At 39.5% G+C, this 22817-nt stretch overlaps 1 protein-coding gene across 3 annotated transcripts in view; it reads left to right on the top strand.

The window, feature by feature from the left end:
• The window catches only part of GPD2 (glycerol-3-phosphate dehydrogenase 2), a 136736-nt gene that overhangs the window by 6356 nt on the left and 107563 nt on the right, over positions 1-22817 (top strand). Inside the window, exon 1 of one of the 3 annotated variants that reach the window (XM_037138338.2) lies at positions 10987-11011. The exons of the other annotated variants lie outside the window; for them this stretch is intronic. The gene's annotated coding sequence lies outside the window, so the exon portion shown is untranslated. Of the gene's footprint in view, positions 1-10986; positions 11012-22817 lie in introns of those variants that run through there. 3 annotated transcript variants of the gene reach the window in all.

Raw genomic sequence — 22817 nt, 5'->3', positions numbered from 1 at the left:
GCTCACAAGTCTCACATTTACTTCTGTGTATGATAATTAAACATACACCATTTCCTTTCCCACAGAATATCATGCATAACAAAAGCCAGGTCTTACACAATCTTGTACACCTCACATGCCCAACCCATGTGCATTGCATGTGGGGGACAGTGAGTAAATAGTTGTTGAATGAATGATTATCTCATAATTCACTCATCACTTAATTACTCAAGAAATAAGTGATAGAAATGGGTTGGATGGATTAGACAGTAGGTAACACACAGGCAGGTACATCTCAGATATTCAGTTAAACTGGATACTTTATCTTTTTCAGGCCTCCCCTAGCTCCCTACATGTTTGATATCTAAAGGATATTTTGGAGGAGGGAAGGAAAACTGCGTTTGAGCCAGTTATACAAACAGTTCCTGAAAACCAGCGGAGGAATGTACAAATGAGGAGGGCATATAATATCCCCTTTATGAGCTGAGTCTCTCTTTGCTTCACTCATTTCTTCTTTCACTTCACTCATTTCTCCCTTCTCGCCCAGCTGCCCACTTAATCCAGTCTCCTAAGAAAGAATCCAGAAAATAAAGTCATAACAAGATGATTGATAAAACTACCTTGCAACCTTCTCAAAAGTTTCTAAGGGGGCAACACTTTGGGAACCATTTATGTAGGCTAGGTAGAAAAGTTTGGGGGAGCACTGTTTGCTTTTCTACATCCCTGAAGTGATGTCATAGCCATTTAAGTGTGGCTTGTGGGCAGTCTCTGAAATGTTCAGTTTCTTCCTCTGTAAAATGAGGTGACTGGTCTGCTTGGAATTTAAAGCCCATCAAAAAGCATGGAGTGTTTTGTTACTCTGTCCTGCCCAAGGGGAAGGCAGTTTTGGCCAGTGGGTTCTATTCACTGCTGGACCCTAACTTTCCCTCTTACTTACCTGAGTTTGGGATTTGCTTCTCTCAGCCTCTGTAGATGTAGCATCTGCATCTGGAAGATGCTGTGTTCCTTGCTCTCCCTCCTGGCTTATGTGCGTAGGATCTCTCATAGCAAGTATATTTTTGCGTATTTCTTTCATTAATATTTGCTAGTATTAACCCCTCTACCCCACTCTAGCCCACCATTAAATAGCTGGGATATTTATCTAAAAAGAGAGATTCACAGAATTTTAAAATAGCAAAGGGGCTAGAGAGCTAACCCAACTCGATCTTTTTATCATTTATAATAAATAGTAATGAGTATCATTTATTAAGTAATCACTGTATTCTGGGCACGGTGCTAAGTACTTGGTGCACATCATTTTATCAACTCCCTTGAAAACTGTGTAAGGAAATAGAATCATGAGAGAATCCTTCTTGCGTATCTGTAATGTGTTCCTTGAATTTTGTTACTTTGGATTCCTATACTTGTTGAACTTTACCTTTTAACACTTCCAGTTTCAAATACTTTACCCTTTGGTTCAGCAGTTTCCACGAGTGATGCTGACCTTGTTCAGACATCGGATGCACAGCACAGTATGCCCTCCTAAAACAGTATTCCTTTTGGTTTGACTTCTAGGACTCCATGACACTGTTAAAATCATCTTCAGTCTTAACAGATGTGGAAACAACCCACAACTTGATATCAATCTGCTTTTCGTATGCCTACGCCTGAGTTTGTGAATGATATTGGGAATATGAACACACTCATGCCAATTGGCAGTACATACGAATGTATGTTCTCCAGATGCAGTCAGGAGATAGTGCTTCCACTTGTTCCTAGACAGCACCTTTTCCCATTTCTTGCCGTAGTTTTTCCGAATCTATGGCGTTTTCTTTGACCCTTTTACCCTACCTGTGCATTTTTTAAGATCAGAGAATGATCGATAGCGATTAGAACAGACTAAAGTATCAGAACAGAAAGACATGGAAGTAGATTAAAGCACAAACAGCACAAACACAGCAGGTCATGTCTTGGTTGGTGGTGAGTAGCTTCCCTCCGCTGGATGATGGAGCCACCCCAGAGCCGTGTGTTCGGCGACTGCCGTCCTGCTGAGCATGATTTTCAACCTTGTCCATCTCACAGCACATGTAAACTAATTACCAAAATTCGGTGGCACGCCAAAAAATACATTTTTTTGCTGATCTGGTAAAAAATAGGTGTAATTTTGATTCATTCACACCAGATGGCTATTATTGTCTTGGCTGTTGTCATTTTTTTAATTTGACAATCTGAAGGAAAAGAGGTCCAAATAGTCAGCTGTCACATGTTTTAAAAATAGTTGTGGCACATCAGTTGAAAATCACTGCTTTAGAGCATTTTTTCCCAACTTCATCCAACCAGTGGAAGGTGAAAGAGAAGAAGCATCTCTACTTTCTGAATTCTGAATGCTTTGTCTTGAAATGAATGTGTCAGTTTCACTCACCACTGGAAGGAAATCAGGTGCATAGACACACTTATTAGCAAAGGGAAATTAGCAAATGGACTCCAGCAGGGGGCCCAGGAAGAAGAGAATTTTGTTTTTTTAGTGAAGAATTAACTACCCCCTCACAGTGTTCTTGCATCCTATTATACTGAAAAAAACAAAAAAAAACCAAAAAAAACCCCACACAGATATTTCAACTTTTAATAGTTTCTCTTCTTTCCTCGTCTTCCATGTTTGAGTCTACCAACTCTTTCAGTTACTACCATTGTTGAGGTAGAGTTATCCAAGGTCAATGCTTTCCTCAGTATTTCCTATCTCATCAGATAGCTTACGTCATGAAATTCTCCATATGCACCTGCATTTTTAATATTTACAAGAATGCTCAAGATTCTCCCAGCCCAAAAACAAACCATACTGAAAACCAGATCTCTTCCTTTACCTTGCCCTCCCCTCTTGCTATATGCTCACTTCCTCCTTTCTTTCAAGCTATGCTTCCTGGAAGCGTATTTTATGTTGTTTTTCTACGTCTGCACATTCCAATTAACTCTACACCTGTTAGAAATTTGGTTTCTACCTTAGACGCATCTGTTCTTCTTGTGATTATTGGTATCCTTCTAGCTGGCAAATCAATGGGACCTTACTGCTTGAAATTTCTGTGATGTCACTCATTCCCTCCTTTGTGAAATTGAACTTTCTCTAGACTACTGTGATTCTTTGGTTTTCTTTTGGCCTACTCCTTATGGATCTTCCTGAGGATTCTTCTTGATATTGGTATTCCCAGGGTCTGTTCCTTCATCTGTTCTCTTCTCATTGTAGATGCTCTCTGCACCCTCAAATTTATCTACTACATCTCATTTCATTGCTTCTCAAGTCAACATCACCAACCAGAGTTCTTCCTTGAGTTCAGACTCAGTGGGCATTTTTATGTGGATGTCCCACAGTCATGCCAGGAGTCACCATCTCTCCCCATTCTCCAAAAGGTTGCATTTATTACTTGAGGAACAGGACCATAAACTGAGAAAGGGAGAATTGGGAGAGAAGCAGGCTTGATGGGAGATATAAAATTCTGTTTTGGGTTGTGTTAGGGTTGAGGTGCTTATTGGAAATTTCTTTGAAGATGTCAGGCAATTGGATAAGTGGAGTTTGAGTTCAGAGATTCTGTGTGGGGTTTTGGCTGAAGATACAGAGTTAGGTGTTATTATTTGTGTATAGGTTGTATTTGATACTGGATGGACTTAATCATAGAGAATGTACAGATGGGGAAGGGGGCCACTAGGAGCATTGAATTATTTAGAAGAGGAGGGGTTGCTGGTGTGAAAGGCAGGAAATCAGGAGAGGTTGGTATCCCTGAAGTTGAGTTCAAATATCTTTTAAAGGGGATGTGTCAGTTGTGGAGATTGCATTTGGTGGGAGGAGTCCATTTGTGGTTTTAACAGTACAACATACAGTTTAAGTAGAAGCTGGGATAAAAGGTTTTATTCGACTGAATCGTGGAAGTAGAGACAGTGCTTACAGATAGCTCCTTAAAGAAATTTTGTTGTGAAGAGAATCTGGGAATGCAGAAGTTCTTGGAAGGAGATTTTGGTTAAGGGACAGGGTGTTAGCAGCAAAGAGTAACAGCATGAGCTTAAGTAGAGAGGAAATGAGAGGATGACTAAGGAATGAGGAAAATCTGCTGAAGACAGAAGAGAGTGATGTATAAATGTTGGGAGTATGAATCTTGAAGAGTCAGGAAGTGAGGAGATCTAGGGCACAAATTGACATGGATACTGGCCTGCAGTGTCCTCGGCATTATGGATGAGATAGGAGACAAATTCACATGGACCACCAAATCTTGTGAGGAAAAGGGATGGCTCGGCTTCTCTCTCAAGGGGGAAGCGCCCCAACCCTGGCCTGGACAGGCTTTTATTGGGTTCATTTGCATAGGAATGCAGGGTGTATACATAGAGCTCATCAATCACTGTCAGGCAGAAATGATTCAATAATAGATAATATTCAAAGAACTCTGAGGGCCTATTTTGAGTCAGGGTCAGATAGCTAAAGGGCCATAAAACTTTAAAACCTTGAGGAAGAAACTCACTTCCTGCTTGGTCCCTTGTTATTTAAATTGAGGGTGTTAGCAAAGTAGGTTTCACAGGATTTTATATATTCTCTCTTGGGCCTGATTGCCCTAGGGAACCCGCCCTTTCCAGCACAGGGTGGCACCCACCTCCAGCATTGTTTCAGGCTTAAGGCATTGTCTGAGGCTTAAGTCAGGCAGGGGAAGTAAGGCAGCCAAGAGGTTAGGAGACCTCTTCCAGACAGAATGAGGACTCAGGCTAAGTGGAATTGGAGGGGCAAAAGTCCATCACCCCTTTTTCTGTAGCCCCCAAGTCCTTCCCTGGAGGTCCCCCATGATTGTGCCTGTCTTAGGTCATCCCTCCCTTGAGGAATCTTACTTGTCCTTGACTAACAGATCAAGCACAGGGGGCCAGACAGGGTGAAGTAAAAGGAGCAGAGGCAGTGCCTGTGCCAGAGATAAGCTTTGTCTCCTTAGTGTCTTTTGGTCCGAAGGTCACTCACTCAGCCTTAGCCGTGAGGGGGTTACAGCTCTTGAAACCAGGCAGGGCAGTTCCCAACAACAAATGAAAAGGCTGATGGTTACATTTGTAGTTAAAAAGGAGGACTGCAGAGCCCTGGCTGGTGTGGCTCAGTGGATGGAGCACTGGGCCTGTGAACCAAAGGGTTACCAGTTCAACTCCCAGTCACTGCACGTGCCTGGGTTGGGGGCCAGGTCCCCAACAAGGGGTGCCTGAGAGGCAATTGCACATCGATGTTTCTCTCCTTCTCTTCCTCTCTCTCAAATAAATAAGTAAAATCTTAAAATTAAAAAAAGAAAAAGGACTGCAGAGAGAATAGGTACATGCTGAAAAGTCATGGTTTGGGTGGTGGGAAGATGGGGTTTTATTTGCCAAGAAAGTGTGATAATATTGGGGTAGGGAGAGGTGACACTGGTTTGGGAAAAAAAGATTTGAAATGGCTATTTTGAATCATCTCTGGGAAGTGCCAATGAGAGATTTCTAGCCACAAATTTGAATTGAGGCTAGTTGTGGTTGTGTGTTTTTCTCCAAGCATTTCTTTGGGTGGAGGCTTGGAGCAGGCAAATGGTTGGGCTTAATTTGAGGATTAGCCAGGTAACTGAGAAACAGGAAGAGGGGACCAAGGGATTTAAGGGTGCTTACAAAGGAGAGATAATGATGATGGATCTTGACCCTAAACTAGATAAATGAAAATGAGGGTATAAGCAGTAGTGGAAAAAATGGTAGGGTCAATAGATTGGATAACAGATACTGCCACAAAGATGCCGGAGTACCAGAATAGATGATCTGGAAGAAGAGAAGGGGGTGTTCACAGTGTGGGATGCTTGAAGTCTCAGAGCTGGTGCAGGTAATCAAGATGTCAACTCAGAGATTATAACAATGAGGGTGGGTGGCTGAGACGAGGTCAGAGAGATCATCAGAGGTGAGGTGGTTTAGGAACTGGAGGCTCCGTGGAAATGTAGAAGACAGCAAGAGTGAAGAGAGGTACCAGTTTGGAATGGGAAACAGCCAGCTGCTCAGGTCGTTAGTGAATGAGAGCAAAGAGCAGTAGATGAGTGGATGACAGTGATATTGGATAATCGGCGGTAAAGTGTAATGACACGAACTTTAAAACGGGTAATATTTTTGAAAGAGTATAGAGGAGAAATTGGAAGGTAAAAGGAGAGACACTTAATCTATCTCCAGCCTGGGGGATTTTTGGGATAGGAGTTAGGGTGTTACTCAAAGTATTTACAACTCAAGTGGAATGGGAATCACAGATGCAAGCTTTTAGTCTGGCAGGGTGCTGGGTGCCTTTTGTGGAGCTAGGCATTAACTCTTTAATCACTGAATCACAGGACAGTCTCAGGAAAGGATCTACTTACCATCTGGTTCAGAGACATTTTGATATTTCAGCAGTTGGTACAGCCATCCCTATTTATACTGGCTGAACATCCGACTTAAATGTGAGTGTATAAACAATCTTCCCTTGATGGAATGCTGGAAAAACAGTGTTAATAGGCTTTAGCCTTCAAAATTCAGGTTAAATCTTGCCTTCTCTCTGTTTTCAGGCTTTGTATAATGAAAGAAACATTCAGAGAAGAGAACAATATGGAGTTTGTGGAGGGGGGATATTGAGTTTCAGAGGACAGAATGGGCAGGGGAGGGCTGAGAAGGAGAGAAATGGGGCAGATTGGGCTTCTGGTGAGAACTGAGGTAAAGAGGATTGTGAGGCATGCAGGAATCAGTCCCGTGATTTCACGTAGGAAGCTGGGTGAGGACCTTGTGGCAGCTCTTGTTGACTTGGTGGCCAAGGTGAGCAAAAGTCTCCTCAGAGTTTCTGTAGCCCTAGGGCATCTCCTGATGGCCTGGTGGCCATGAGGGTGTAAGGGCCTCCTTGGGACCGCTCCGAAGTGGCCGGGAGCACCAGGTGCTCTGTGGGCCTCTTCCTAGCCAAGGTGACGGTGTGATCCCTGGGGGCGGTGCTTTCTCCTACGTGGCAGAAACTAGGGGGTGCCACTGCTGGGGTCCGTCATCTTAGCAGTCTTCCCTCCCAAATGTGTGTAGCCTCGTGTTCCCCACTCCGTTGCCATCCTGATAGGTTTGGCAGTTATATCCTTAGGAGTTTATTTCTGGATATTTGCATTCAGTTTCCTGATTTCCCTTCTCACAGATGCATGGCCTTTCAGTTTATCTCCTAACCCTGCTTCAAGGAACCAGGAACGGGAGAATGGTTTTCTTTAAATTCAATGTGATTCGGTTGAATCCTACTAGGAATGTTGTAAGGACTAATATAACGTGTATAAACTGAACTAGCACAGTCCTTATAGCACAGATATACTTACAAGCCTTCCTCAACAATTCATTGCCTACTGGACAAAGGCCCAAGTCCTCTGAACTGTGCAGAAGATCTCCAGAGATTTACCCCCGCTGCCTGGTCGGTCTCCTCACCTTCTCACTTGTCAGTACTGCATAGCGTCCTGGCTCCAGGCATGTCACACCCTTTTGTTCTTGAAAATGGAATATTCGTTCATATCATCACGTCTTTGCCTCATGTTCAGTCTGCACCTAGTGAACCTTCAACATTCGAGTTAATTATTGCTTTCTCTGCAAACCTGTCCTGATGATGTTTCCTATCTTCTCTTCCCTCAGGGGTACTTACACCCTTAGCCCCTTTCCCAAACCTTGTGTGTATCACTCGTATGTTCTCTAAGATACATGTTTTAGAATCTTCTCTAAGCTATGAATTTCTTAAAGCCAGAAATTATAAATTATTCATCTTTGTTTACTCTCAGTCTAACACACTAGGTGCCCAATGAATATTTGTTGAATAAATGGAAATTCAATACATAGTTGAGTTTGTGTACTGCCTTTCTGTTGTGAAGTCTAAATTGTATTTTGTCTATCCTCTTTTTTCTTCAACAGTGGAGGCAAATTTTTTGATAAAGTAGAGAGGATGAAAGCAGAAGAAACTTGGTGGTTATGAGTTCAGGTGGGAGGTATACTTAATGCTGTTTTCTTTTCCTCAGTGACTTTTATTTACTTGAGTTATGCAGTGATTTTGCTCACAGTTGTTATTGTTTTATTCTGAATTGGAATCATGAACTTAGGTTGCTTAACATTAAAGTATAATTGACATACAATATTATATTAATTTCAGGTTTACAGCATAGTGATTCAACATTTACATACCTAGTTATGTGATCACGATATGGAGTCTAGTAACCATCCATCACCATGCAGTTACTACAAAAATTTTTTAAATTTTTCATTGATTTTAGAGGGAGAGGTAAGGTGGGGGGGGAGGGGGAAGAGAGAGAGAGAATTTGTTGTTCTACTCATTGATGCCATTCACTGGTTGAGTATTGTATGTGCCCCAACCAGGGACAGAACCTGCAACTTTGGTGCATTGAGATGATGCTCTAACCAAGTGAGCTACATGGCCAGGGTATTTTTGACTGTGTTATAAGTGTAAGTTATAACTGTTTGACTGTGCTATACACTACATCTCCATGGCTTATTTATTTTCTAACTGGAAGTTTATACCTCTTATTTCCCTTTACCTTTTTCACTCATCTTGCCCAACTCTGGCAACCATCATTGTAGAAGTAAGATATTAGTATGTTCTTTTATTAGTATGTTCTTTAAGTTAAATGGTTTTCAGAGTTTGTGATAGAGCCAGAAAGCAATTCCTTACCCTCTTTGAACTAAACATAAGTTTCAAAAAATACTCTGAATAGAGGAAAAAACCCACTCTGGTGCATCAAAGTTGTCCTAAAGACTCGGTTTAACTCAGGCTTCACACCATTGCTCAAGCATTAAGCCTGTTATGGAGAATGTTTTAGGTCTATCAACTGAACTGTTCAATGTTTATAGATGAGATAAACATTGGACTTCAGGTGGGTAGAGCCTGACCTAAGGTGAAAAAGGGCCTGTTGCCCCTGCCTGACCTCTGCAGCAGGTAGTCTGTAACCTGGAGTTTGGTCTGTTTCAGATGTTGGGCTTTATAGGGTTTTTGTTTTTGGTAGAACAAGTACCAGTATCTGTTCTAGTTGAGAGAATGTTTATTTTGGGAAGAAATGGAGAGAAATGCCAGAAAAGTCCTGCCTGCTGGGTTTTTTTTTTTCAGGGAAATGATGGGATTTATTTCCCCAACCTGTGTGTCTTAAGTGCATTGTCTTGGTCAGAGTCAAGTGCCACTTAGGCTAAAGCAGGTTTATGGCTATGTGTAGATTGGCTGCTTTTGTTCTCTCCTCTGACCACGGTCTTCTCTGTCACCCCGATTTGGCAATGCAAATTCGGGATCCCATTATAGGTGCTCACTAATGGGAGTCGTTGATAGCAGATGCATTTTTACACCTTTTTATATTATCTCAAATTCTTTTGTGACACAGATGAGATTCCATGAATGAGAAGACTAAGGCTTACCGTGACACAGCTAGTGAGGGGCTGAGTTGGAATTCAGTACCAGGCTGTCTGCTTTTGATGGTCCCTACACCGGCTGCCTCCTGCAGAGAATGTCCTCTGGACTGGTCAGTGTTACTTGGTACACCAAGGACAGTGAGCACCCCACGACCAGAGGATCCCAGCTAGAGGACTAGCTGTGTTCCTGCACGAGAGTGCTGAATTGTCACAGGGTAGGGAGGCAGAAGGAAGGTTGTCCCCTTCCAGGATGTCCTGTCCTTTTCCTCTCAGTGGGCTTCCTTCCAGGCCTGGCACACCCAACCCTCTCTGGGTGTGTTGTTGGCTGAAGAGATCTCTAAGCTTATGGAGTTAACTTTGAGGAAGCACCAAATTCCAGTGAGTTCCATCAGCTTTGCAGTCACTGATTTGATTAGTCATTGGGATTTTGGGTGGTATGTTGAGCTTTAAATCCCTTAGAAGTTGTAATATGAAATAACTAAAAATTCAAGACTAGTTTTGGTGTAATTTAACTTGGGCTTAAATAGTTACTGTGTTGGTGCTCAAGGCAAATTCATTTTAGTTAGTGTAGAGGCTGTTCTTCAGAATATGGTAGATAATTTCATGACATTTTCCAGTTCTTGCTCTAAGATTCCTAATAAATTATAAAGGCAAACTATCCTTTTCCTTTCTTTGTCTGGATCTTTTACTTCAGTTCATTAAAGATAGAAAAGTTGTGTAACAGGAAAATCGTTCAGATCAGGGGCATTTAGTCAGATATCAACTATCTATCTGCATGGTGCTCTTTAGAATTCTTAATTTTTTAAATTCTCCTCCCCAAACTGGATTTTATTTTTTATTATGAGAATAATCCATGTTCATTTTAGAAATTAAAAAAAAATGCACACAAGGAAGAAAATAAAAAATTACTTATAACCCCAACATTCAAAGAAGCCATAGATTTTAAATTATTTTTGGGTCTAATCTTCTAGCCTTTGTGTGTGTGTGTATGTGTGCACGTATCCTTAAATACACACGCAGATACTGATTTATCTACTTTCGTTTTCATCATAATTAATTCTGCACTTGCCCATCACCTCTTCTCCATCCAGAGTGTAGTTAGTCAACTTGGAAAGAATTAATTCCTAAGCCATAAGGAAATTCTAGAATGTCTACCTTATTTAAGGCTGCTGTTTACTTTTAGATATTCCTTTACTTTATTACCTGCATAAAAAGTCAGAGTGGGGTAAGAGATGTTGATGGCAGTCATTTCCGTGGAGAGTGACTTATACCCATTGTCCAGTTTGGTAAACAGGGAAAATGGCCAAAAGGCCCTGGAGAGGAAAAGGCCAGGGTGATGGAATCTAAAACTGCCATGAGAAAGCAAACACAGTGATGATCTCAATCTTTTGTATGAGGAGAACAAAGTCCAGAGAAGTCTGGCTTTGTGCAGGCTGAGATTGTCAGAATGGGCTGGGCTATCAAATACAGCCTGAAAACAAGCCGTGCTGCTGCCCATGGCTGCCAGAGTAATGACCCAGGGGGTAGGTACAAGTGCACTGGGTGAGGTCAGGCCTGAAGTTCGCTGCACTGATATTGGAACCTGGGGTTTTTTCAGGAGTTCTATTAGAAATTTCATTTTGTGAGTCACTTGCCTCCTGACTGCCTTGTGGTAAGAACATAAGCTCAAACTATGGGCTCAATTTCTTGGGTTAACTTTGGGTTTAACTAAACATTATCTTGAAATTTATGGTTGAGGAGAGGCTGTTGAGTATAAATTGCTAATGTGCTCTGCTGATTTCCATCAGCTATGTGATTTGACTGACAACAGTGTGAGCCTAGCCCACTGGGGTCTGGTGAATTACATCTGCTCAGCCAGAGTGTTTCTTGAGCTGGAATTGAAATGCATGGCCCTTTAGTTTCCAGTGTGATGCCAACACTCAGGCAATTGACTTTTGCTCTTCAGTCTCCAACAGGGGGAAAATTATGAAATAAAATGGGGAGAGGCTAGGCATACTCAGGATTCAAACCCATAAATATAAATAACTGCAATTAATCATATGCAGTCTCTCTTGTCTGTTAAGTCTGTACTCAGTGGGTCAGTAAGTTTCACACAGCTCTTTAGCTTCTCGGCCTGTGGTCGGTAGGGAATGTTCCAGGTGTGTCAGCTAGCTCGTTGAGATGTGACCCAGGGTTCTTTTCCGAGAAGAGTCCAAAATCAGTTCAAGATATAATGAGTTGTGTGTGGGGGGTGTCAGTTGCAAACAACCCCAGCCCAAGGGGGAACAGAAATATGAAAAAGACCTCTGCTGTTGACATTTGAGAGGCTCTCTCAGTAGACACTCTTTGTTGTTACCAAGTTGTTAGGCTGAATGGGATGGAACAGTCTTTCAAGCGTGTGAGTTCAATAGATGCTTACATTCAAGATTATCCCTGAAGTATTTGTTTTTCTATTATAGAATCCTGTTTTTGATTGTAGTTTACATTTTGACTGTTTTCTCATGTGCTTTGTTAACTCTTCCTCTCTCTATTATGTCATTTTTTCATACTTTTCTCTATTCACTGTGAACATGGCTAATAGTGTCCTTAAAGAAAAAATGACTACTTTTACTGTTACCACCTTAGTAGGTAATAAGGATAGATGCTCTCTCCTTCCTCTTTTCTTCCCTCCTACAAATTTCATCATATTGTTGCACTGATTAAGACTCTCTCAGTTGATTTCCTATCTCTATCTCTTCGGAATAAGCACCTCTCTAGGAGGAAGTCACGGGCGACTCAGCCAGCACCCGTCTTGCTCTCTGACCTCATTTGGAACCTGTTACCCATGTCCTCTGTGGGCTGCGGCCAGAGTAGCTTTCAGCTTCCCCAGAGGCCAAGCTTGCACACCTCTTTCCTCCTGTTTAAGGCCCTTCTCACAGATCTCTGCGTGGCCGATGATTCCTCCTCAGTTACGTTTCTGCCGAATCACCTCAATAAACATTTTGTCTAAAGTGGATCTCCCTGCCCTCGGTCAGTCTCTAACCCAATGATTTTCAGCCATTATGTCAAGGTACACTGGTGTGCCACAAGAATTTTTAAAACATGCAGTACTTGGCTATTTAGTCAGGGGCACTAACCTCTTTACCTTAGATTGTCAAATAAAAAAATGACAATAGCCAACACAACAATAGCCGTCTGATGTGAATCAATCAAAATTATACCTATTTTTTGGTTCAGATTGGCAAAAAATATAGTACATTTTTTGGGGTGTGCTGTATAGAATTTTAGTAGTTTATGTGTGCCATGAGATGAAAAAGGTTGAAACTCACTGCTCTAATCTAATATTTCATCTTTTTTTCTTCATAGCATTTGTCACTTTCAAAATACTCAATTTTAAAATTTATTCCATGTTTAACTTTTGTTTTCCCCAGTCCGTGAGAGCAGAGAAATTGCCCGCCTCCGGCGCAGTGCTGAGTGTATAGCAGGCATTCAGTACATCCCAGTTGAATGCACCTGGCAGGACAGAATGTGCTTCCTTTCATTTTCTTTGCCTGGGAAGGTTCTTCAGTGATACTTCCTGAGCATTTGATTAAACCCTTGCTTTGATTATTTTCTTAGAGTGTACAGTTGTTATCTTACCCTCAGTAACTGTAAGGGTGTTTTTCGTAAGCTAGTCTTCCACAAGGAATTTTGAAGTTTTTTTAGGAGTGGCAGATAGATTTTTCCTTGGTCCATTTATCTGTACATTTTTTCTTTAAATCCAAGAGAGCAGAGAAAAAATTATTCTGATTGTTTCTAGAGCAGATTCAGACAATGTTGCGAAGTTTTTTTCAAGTTAACGTGGGTCTGTTCTTTCTCTAATCATGGGCATTGTGTGTTTGGTTTGAAATGCTTAATCTTCGTGTTTTTATGAAGTTTGTGTTGTCTCATCCGTACTGTGCAGCAAACTTCAGAAATTATCTGGTAAATTCCACCGACCCAGATCAGAAGAGGGAAGGGGACAAAGTCCTTTGAGTAGATAGAGCCAGAATGTTGAAAATCCAAATGCTAAGTTGCTCATTAGTTGCTCTTCTGCCTTGCTCAAGAGTTACTTGTACTTTAAACAGTTTTAGCTAACTTGGCTCTCATCCTTCTGACCACAGTGGTAACAAGTTTGAAGTAAGCTGGAGAGCTCAAAGGTCAAAAGGGAAAATTACCACCAACCTGATAGTTTAAAAAAATCAACAAAACTTTGGAAAGCAGACAGAGGAAGAATTCAAATGGGAATAGTCTGTTGGTTGGGGCCACTTAAAGAAGAGGCTAACGGTATTGTTCCTCCTGCTGTCCCTCGAGGACATTACCCTTGCATAGCATAGTGTAATGTTCGTATGGATGACTCTTAAGACGTCAGTAATTGAATTCATGGGTAATATTGTTTATGTGAGAAGACTAACTATAGCCCTGGCTGGGTAGCTTAGTTGGTCAGAACATTGTCCTGACACCAAGGTTGCAGGTTCCTTGCCCAACCAGGGCACATACAAGAAACAACCAATGAATGCATTAATAAGTAGAACAACAGATCCATGTTTCTTTCTCTAAAAATCAATCAATAAGAAAATTAAGAAGACAAAATATTTAATTGAAAATAGTTTAGACATTTAAAAAAACTGTAAACTCTCAAATGTAAACTCTTTCAAGGCAGGATTTTTATGTATTCTCAGGTGGATGTTTAGTGCCTAGCACCTGATAGATGGTCTGTTAATAATTACTGAATGAAAGAATAAATTCGTGCCTTAACTACTCAACACAACTCAATAAATAGAACATTAAAATAGTAAGGTTTTTTTCCTTCTGTACCTATTGAGTGAAGAAAATAATACAAATTTAAATTTAAAATAGCTCTGCACGCTTTCAGAGATACTTTATCTGTGGCATGAGGAACCACAAATACAAATGATTTGCCTGAAATCACAAAGCAAGTTAGTAGTAGAATCAGAATTACAAGGCAAGGCAAGTCCCCTTAATCTCATTTTGCTGGTGATTTTTAAAAATCTGGTGTTTTGAGAGTTAGAATAATATAGAGGTTTTTTCTTTTTCCAGCAATAGGAACTCTAGAGCAAATATTGAGTAGAATCCTTTATTTTTTTCCTGTTCATGTTATTTAAATCTTAGTCAAATGTGAGGGTATTCGCTGTGCAACAAAGTGATTTCATGCAGAAATCACTTTGTGACTGGACTTGTTTATAGTCTAGTACTTGAATGCTTTCCACTTAGGGTGGGTGCCAGTCCTTTTCAAGAAGAAAGGGAGAATCTAAAAGGAGAGGTTTCAAGAGGATGCCTTATTCAAGTGGGCAGAATAAGATCTTATGACTAAGTTGGTTTTAGCCAAGATGACTAAAGAGATAGAAGAAGAACTTTGCTCAGTATTTTGCATAGGTGAAGGAAGACCTATTTTTTTCCCCGTTTTTGGGGATAAGAGAACAGCATTAACAAAATGTTGTATGATTTGTATTCCACACTTTTAAATGAAATGTTTGTTGAAATATTAAGGGTCAGTCATCAGTCACTTTTAGGAAGTATAATCCATCACTAAGCCAAAAATATATTATGTGATTATTTTGACTGTAATAAAGCTTAGATTTACTTTGCATGTGTGCTGTGTGTTTGTAATTTGGTCCTTTGTTGAGAGTTACATTTATATATGCAATGGATTATTAGTTAGATGTGTAGGGGAGTATGTTTTAAGTCCAAATTTCGGCAGGCTACAGGGGAGAAAAAGGCTACAGTTTGATTCCCGGAAATCTTCTCAAGCTCAAGGAGGTAGAATAATTGGTCTCTTACCCTAGTATACTTCTTGGCCTTTGTTATAATTTTCAACCACGGTTTGTGCATTAACAGAGCTGTAATCAAATTTAGAACAACTTTTTTTTTTACAATGTAAGTAAATTAAAGTAACTGAAATTATTGTGCCATAACTAATTATCATAAAATTAACATAGTTTTTTTATGAGCTCAGGATTTCATGAACTATGTTCAAGTATTTACTAAAATACATTTGTAATAACATAAATATAATGCAATTGCAGCTGGAACTTGGGAAAGAATTGGTGCGTTTTCCTCTCGTTCTGCGATAAAATAATGAGCAAAAGCTAAGTAAGTCAGTTGGCATTAGCATTTTGAAGTTAAAAAAGGCAGCTTTTCAAAGTTTTGTTTGTGCTTATTACATTGGAAGACAGATTCTCAAACCTTCTTTAGCCATGCTATTCAAAAAATAAGAGATTTCAGAATAATGATCTTGAGTCTCTTTAAGATTTGTGAGTCTTCAAAGAAAAATGACTAAGTACATAGTTTTTTCTAATTTATAATGCTATTTTTCATAAAATATAGACTATTGAAGAATAATAAAGGAGATCTCATTAAAAACCAGGCAAATAATAACTTAATTATCCAATGTACTTCTTTTTCTGAACATGCTATTTAATTGAAATTTTCTTATGTTTTTACTTTTTATTTTTTGACTATGAAGTTTATTATTACCCATATACAGGATGGGGCAAAAGTAGGTTTACAGTTTTTGTATGGGAAAATAATACAGTAATTAACAAATAATATAAAAATAAACTGTTTCATGTACTCTCAAGTGTAAACCCACTTTTGCCCCGCCGTGTATGTCATAACCCCTTTTATTGATTTACTGTGCCTGTGTGCTATTTTGTAGCACATAAGCCCTTTTAAAATACATTTATTTATATGGTGAAGTAATTTTTTTATGAAACATTTTGCGATGTATATTCAACAGCCATGATTGTTAGAATAAATCTGGATGAGAGGCTTGATACACTGTACTGTAAAGAGATATTTTGAAGTCTATTGTTTGATATGCAGTTTATTCTAAATCAAAGTAAAAGGCTTTTTTTCTGGTCTTAATTACTAAAGTAGATTCTATAACAGCATGAAAAATCTAAAAGAGGATTTGTGCTGCCAGAGTAATATGAACCATTTTTCTAACCCAACACCAGGGCTAGTAAAGGGGCAGAAAGGTTCCAGGAAGCACAGGACCAGTGTGGTCTGTTTGCCTGAAGAACTTTTTTATGTGATTCATTGGTAACATTCCTTCTTTCTCAGGCAGAATTCAAGGTTTTTTTGTGTTTTCTGTACTCTTTCTTTAGTGAGGCATTTCTCATTAGTTAATATATTATAGGGCATATGCTCTTTTTTATTACAAAATCTTTTATTATAAAATCATAAGCATATAATTCTGTAACATTACAATATCACGCTCAAGCAATCCATATGGCATTTTAGGTGAAATGTTCAAATTAAAAGTATAAGTTATGACACCCATATTATTACCCTATGACCCACACTCAAACAGGCCTTACTGTATAAGTGCAAGCTTGCTAATTTTATACTAAGTCTGTTAGATAGGATTTTACAACTTTAAACAAAAATCCATTAACATACCCAGGATGATAGCAAATATATAGTAATTTTGGGTTTAACATGAATTTAAAATGGAGAACAAGTTTACTTTCATGAACTAACTATAGTTTTTATGATTATTTAATAGCAATTCTATGGAAAGCAAATATAATAGAAATCATTCCATTAGGAATTAAACTGATCATTTACATTTAATGAATATAAATCTATTATTAACTCAGATGGGCTTCACTGATTTCTTGTAATTCTATAGTGAACCTCATGAAAATAAGGGAAAAAGGTCAAATTTGTGACTTTGTAGTACCGGTGTGCATTTTAGAAATGGCAGAAAACAAATACATAATATGGAAGTTGTCTTGAAGATGCTATTTTTAAAAAACATTAAGTCTTACATTACAGACGATTACCGGAGTGCAAGCCTGTAGCCTCCTGTCCCTCTCTGGCCTTCTTCCCTCTCTGTGTCTTTATTTTAGAGTTGTTTGTGAAATAAACCCTTTAGTTGGTTATTAAATTAAAAACTATTAAATTAAAAAATAAATTTAAAAAATTACTTGTCCACCAAAAAGAATTTATGTAATAACATTTGAGACATTTTTTTTCCAGGAACAAATAGAGCCTTTTAACTGCCTCACTGTAAATGGTTGTTGACCTTATTTTCTCTTCTTTTTTTTCCTTCTTTTTTGGTGCCTTTCGCTTATATTCCTTAAACTCTGATTTGAACCTCCAAACCAGCTCAGCCCACCTCTGTGCCAACTCCTTGTGCTGTCGAGTTTCCGGGATCCTGCCCTGGTGTGAGCCTGAGGCACGGTCCTGGGCTAACCTTTTCCTCAGTTATCTGTAGCTGTGTATTTGCTCCTGAAATGATATAACTGAACTAAAAGTGCCCCAGCGAGACTAGTAGGAAGCTTTTCCAACGTACTTTCTGGCTTGAAGCTATGCGAGCCAATGCAAATATAGTGTCTTCTTTCATTTTCTCTTTGGTTCATGGTCTTGTTTCTTTTTTGTCTTTCTGAAAATAGTTTTTCTTTGTTAAAAAATTTTTTTTCATCTTTTGGGTTAGGCCCTTCTGGCTTGCGATATCCTGGGGAAATTGGAAATAGAACATGCCTTTCCTACAGCAGCCTGGCTTTCTAATGGGGCATGAGAGGCAAGGACAAAGCTAGGGTTTAGATGTATATGATTATGTAGCTTTAAGTTCCTAATTAACTAGGTCCAAATTATTGGGCATCCAGAATCTGGCGATTCATTATATTTCTAACTTTTCTGTTGACTTTTACTTTGTTCTTTTATTTATCTTGTTTTAACAGAATACTTTTCTTAATAATTTCAGAAAAAACTTCTCATTTCTTCTTTGATATTCTGTTCAGTGTACGTGTTTTTTACAGCTCTAGGTTGTCATTGTTATTGTTGAGTTTATGGCTTTAAAATCTGATTTATTTAATAATAGGGGAAAGATGAGAAGAAGGTGATTCAAAGATAAAAATATCTGCTATTTTCTTAGGACTTGATATATTCACTTATTTCCATTGGGATAATTTTTTGTGGATAAGCCCTGGCTCCACTTTCTATCCTGACTTAACAAAGGGCGATTGATTTTTCAGTTTATGGATTAGGACTCCTCTATTTTTCCGAAGAAGAGGCCAATGGGCCTCAGATGCTGACTACTTTGTTCATTTAGGGTCTGACAGTGTTCACAAAGCATGTTTGTGTTTCTGCAGGGATCACATGCTGCTGTGTGACATGGTATGTGTGGAAGTGCCTCGGCTTGGCTGGGGAGAACTCCTTTGCAGTTTTGACACTGTAATGTCAACCTTGGTGAAAGAAGTTAGTGCATGGTGTGCTTTGATTGTTACTGCGTTAATTGCTTTACAGCATATGCTTGGTGTGCCTGAACCATGATGTACTTCTGTGTAGAGAAGTGCACAAAACATTTGATATCACATCAACTGGAATGTGATGTGCTTTGGAATGTAAAGGGTTTGCTTTGTTGAAACATGTCTTCTTCGAAGCACCTAGAAATCTTGACTTTTATAGATAAAAGAGGGCTGCTCATTGGGAAGGTACTTTTGAGCTCACTCCCTCGTGTTCCATTTTGCTGTGGACTTGCTACCAAGTTCCATGGCAGCTTACAACTTCCTCTGATGAGGTCCCGCAGCCTTATTTTGGAAGAGTCATGTAATTGTGTCCCACAAGTCACTGAACTTGTATACAGATGGACCCCCGAGGCCTGGCCCTTAACTGTTGTACCTTCTGTGAGTTTGAGTGAGTGTCATGACTCAAAATGGACAGCTGCAAGCTGGGTGACTCCACAACTGAAGGCTAGGGAGCTTCTTTCTACTTTTGAACCTGCATATGCTTATGTAAGGTGCTTAGGGAAGTAGCACATGCTACATGCACACATCTAGATTGCATCCTGGTGTTTTTGTTTCATGTTTAAAATTTCTCATTCATCTGGGTTTCTCAGTTTATGTGATCAGGGTGGCATGGAATCCTTTATATTTTGCTAGAGAACACATGGACTGCAAAGCTTATGATTGAAATTACTCTTCTAAAAACGATCTTTGAGCTATACTTCTTCCCCCACCCCTCCCCAAATACACACTGACTACACTTGCAAGGGACAAGGGGAAAGAAATATGCTTATATCTATGCTGGCAAAAGATTCGAAACCCTGAGAAGTCCCAATTTTTCTTCAGTTATTGGTGAGCCTGGAGATTGGAAAGGAAATTGCTATTTCTACACAAGAGGCCCAAGGATAGGAGAATTTTTGTAAAAGCGAAGGCCTTTTGTGGATATCCACAGAGGAGTGATAATCCATATGGATAGATTTTTATTTATGCTAAATTAAGAGAGGAGGACTGTACGATGGAGAGAGGAGTTTGAAGACTATTTCAGGAATTCAGGGGCCAGGAAGTGTGCTCTTGTTCTAGAATAAATTTGCTTGTGGGTGGTTGCTGAGGGGACCCTTAGCCTTTTTTAGTGGATAGTTATTTCTTGTTTTTACCTCTAAAATGTGTGGTTAAGTCATCCAAATGCATGATTTAGCTGAGAGAGTAGCCTTCCTGCTGAATAGGAGGAGGCAGAAAGGATAGCACTTGAGGACTGTTTGCAGTAGGGTCTGAGCGGACGTTCACGTTGTCGGAGTCACTGTATTTTTAATGGGACTCCTAAAAGGACAGCTGAGAATGAAGTTGAACCAGGTAAATTGCAGGGGGAGATAAAAACATGGGTCAACAGACTTTGAGAAGTGATGAGCCCAGTTTTTCTTGGCCAGAGTACATGTTTCTGTGTCTGTAGTTCTAGGCAGAAGATTTCCCAAACCATACCTTTAGTTCTGACTACTTTTGTACATTTGAGACCCACCTGCCTGTTTGCTGTTTTCTCTACACAGGTGTTCTGTCAGTATTTCAAGTCTCCCTGATTCCAAACTAAGCTCTTTTCCATTGAACCTGCTTCTTCTTCTTTTTTTTTTTTTTTTTAGATTTTATTATTTATTTATCTTTAGAGGGGAAAGGAAGGAGATAGGGAGAGAAACATCAATGTATGGTTGCCTCTGGTGTGTCCGTTCCTTGCTGGGAACTGGCCTGCAACCCAGGCATGTGCCCTGACTGGGAATCGAACCGCAATACTCTGGTTCTCAATACTCTGGTTCGCGCTCAATCCACTGAGCTACACCAGCCAGGAAACCTGCTTCTGTTTCTGAGTCTTAGTGTTGTGATGTTTGGGGCCAGTTCCCAGTTACCCAGGTTAAAGCCCCTGGGGGCTTTGGCGTTCAGTCTCTTACTGCTTCCTTCTGTAATTGGTTTTCAGGTCTTGTCATGGTTTCTAGGTTGGTGCTGCCATTAGAGATTTCTGCAAAGCATCAGTCTCTGCATTTGCATTTTTCAAATAGTCCTAACCAGGCTCTCATTCTCTCACCTGGGGACTATTCATTGCCTTCCAGTTGGTCCCCCTGACTTGATCTTAAGCTTACTCTTTATTTTTTTCTTCTAGGAGTTTTATGGTTTCAAGTCTTATGTTTAAGTCTTTGATTCATTTTGAATTGATTTTTGTATATGATGTAAGATAGTAGTGTAGTTTCAGTCTTTTTTGCAGGTGATTGTTCAGTTTTCCCATCACCATTTATTGAAGAGACTGTCTTTTCCCAGGGAAACATAGTCTTGGCTCCTTTGTCAGAAATTAGTTAACCATATAAGTGTGCATTTATTTTTGAGCTCTTTATTTTGTTTCATTGATCTGTGTATGTTTTTGTGCAAATACCATACTCTTTTGATTTCTGTAGCTTTGTAATATAACTTGAAACCAGGAATTGTGACACGTTCAGCTTTGTTCTTTCTCAAGATTGCTTTGGCTGTTGGGGGTTTCTTGTCTATCAGAGTATTAATAACACTGAACATAGCACAATTAGTTATCAGACAGAGTTACAAGGCAGACTTTGATATTTAATTCTCCCAATTCATTGTAATCCCTTAAGGGCTGTTGATAACGGACAACTATATTTAATTGAGAACCTTTTCATCTAGGGTTTTGTTTAGTTGAGCTGGTGTTCTCCTTGCAAGAGTTGGAGGGCCGACTGGTCTGTGCAAATGCAGGAGTCACTCCTGAGTCACTGTATTTGGGATTAATTTATGGGCTCTTACTGGATACCAGGCTATACTAACTCAGCTAAGCTATTTTGGGGGATAATTTTTCCACCTTTGGTTTTCTTGGGCTTTGAGTTGCAAAAAGGTGAAGATTTATTGATATTCTTGTTCACCTTTGCTAAATTGCTGGTTGCAGCTTTTATTTAGAAGGAAACAGTCCTTTTGTAATCATCATGAAATCTTTTCTCCTTATAATGGAGTGTCAGTGGTTGTAAGTAGTCCACAGCATATGGTTTATTTTTATCTGTTTTTAAATTTCTTTCAACATTAAAACAAAGTTCTTACATTATGTGGCAGAAGATTGCCAGTAGATTTTTTTTTGTCAGAGGGTTTTTCACTGCCTTAGGGAGACCCTAATGCCAAGGGGATTTGGGTGAGTTTTCAGAATAGAACTTTCTTTTGGAGGTAACAGAAGCACATGGTGTGGCTTTTGGGAAGAAGTTGCCTTTTGAGAACAAAGGCAGGACAGAACTACCCTGTGCTTAAGAGCATAGACTGATTTGTGGTTTTGTCACTTCCTAGGGAGTGATGCTGGGCAAATCCCCTGTTGCCTTTTTTATGAAATTCTGATGTTGTAATGTTGATGTGAGCTGATATATATAAAGAATGAAAAGCATGGAACTTATTATATTAGCAAATACTCAATAAATGGCAAATATTGTCATTATAACAATAATTGTCGTCGTCATCATCATCATCGGAGAGCCAAGTCAAATTGACTGATTCTGTGCTTCTGTTTTTTAATTACCTGTAAGAGTGATTTATTCATTATAACTAGCTAGATGATCTTATGGATGAATTTGATCACAATAGAAATTCCCTAAGTATTGGTTATTTTATGAAATTACTGAAAAGAGAAACTATTGATTATAGTCAATATTATTGCTAACTTCGCAAAATAATATATTAATGCAGTTTTTTGTTAGTATTAGTGGCTCGTTGAGAAACCCCATGAAAATATCCCCTTTAGCAAGTTTTGGTTCCAGCCAAATGAAATTTAAGCAATGTAATAAGGTGGCAAGGAATACAGGAACCTAGACAACTGGAAAAACTACCTCCAAACTTAACTGGCTGGGTGAACCCCTTTGCTGAAAGATTTTCACTGACTGTGTTACATGACATCCCGCAGTTGGCTGTGTTGATGTGTGGTATCCTTTCTGAGGTCATAAATGACATTACCAGGACAGGAGCAGTGATGCTGAGCTAAAGTCAATCAGCTACAAAACACATCCAAGGGAACATCAGGCCGCTGTCTGTGTGGGGAGAGCAGATGGATTGTTCAGGTATTTATAGGTCTCTGTTCTCTGTCCCTAGTTGTCAGTTAGCCTGGAAGACAGCACACTATCAACTCTGGGCTGCCAGGGTTTCTTTTGTGCCGTAGGAACTCATTCGAGCATTTATAGTATTTCTAGGACTGGTGATGGTTTAGCTGTA

Source organism: Artibeus jamaicensis, unplaced genomic scaffold, assembly GCF_021234435.1.
Source record: "Artibeus jamaicensis isolate MK-2021 breed Jamaican fruit bat unplaced genomic scaffold, CSHL_Jam_final contig_1832, whole genome shotgun sequence".
NCBI classification, from domain to species: Eukaryota; Metazoa; Chordata; class Mammalia; order Chiroptera; family Phyllostomidae; genus Artibeus; species Artibeus jamaicensis.
The sequence above is the reverse complement of the archived record's forward strand: the minus strand, read 5'-3'. Positions and strand labels throughout refer to the sequence as shown.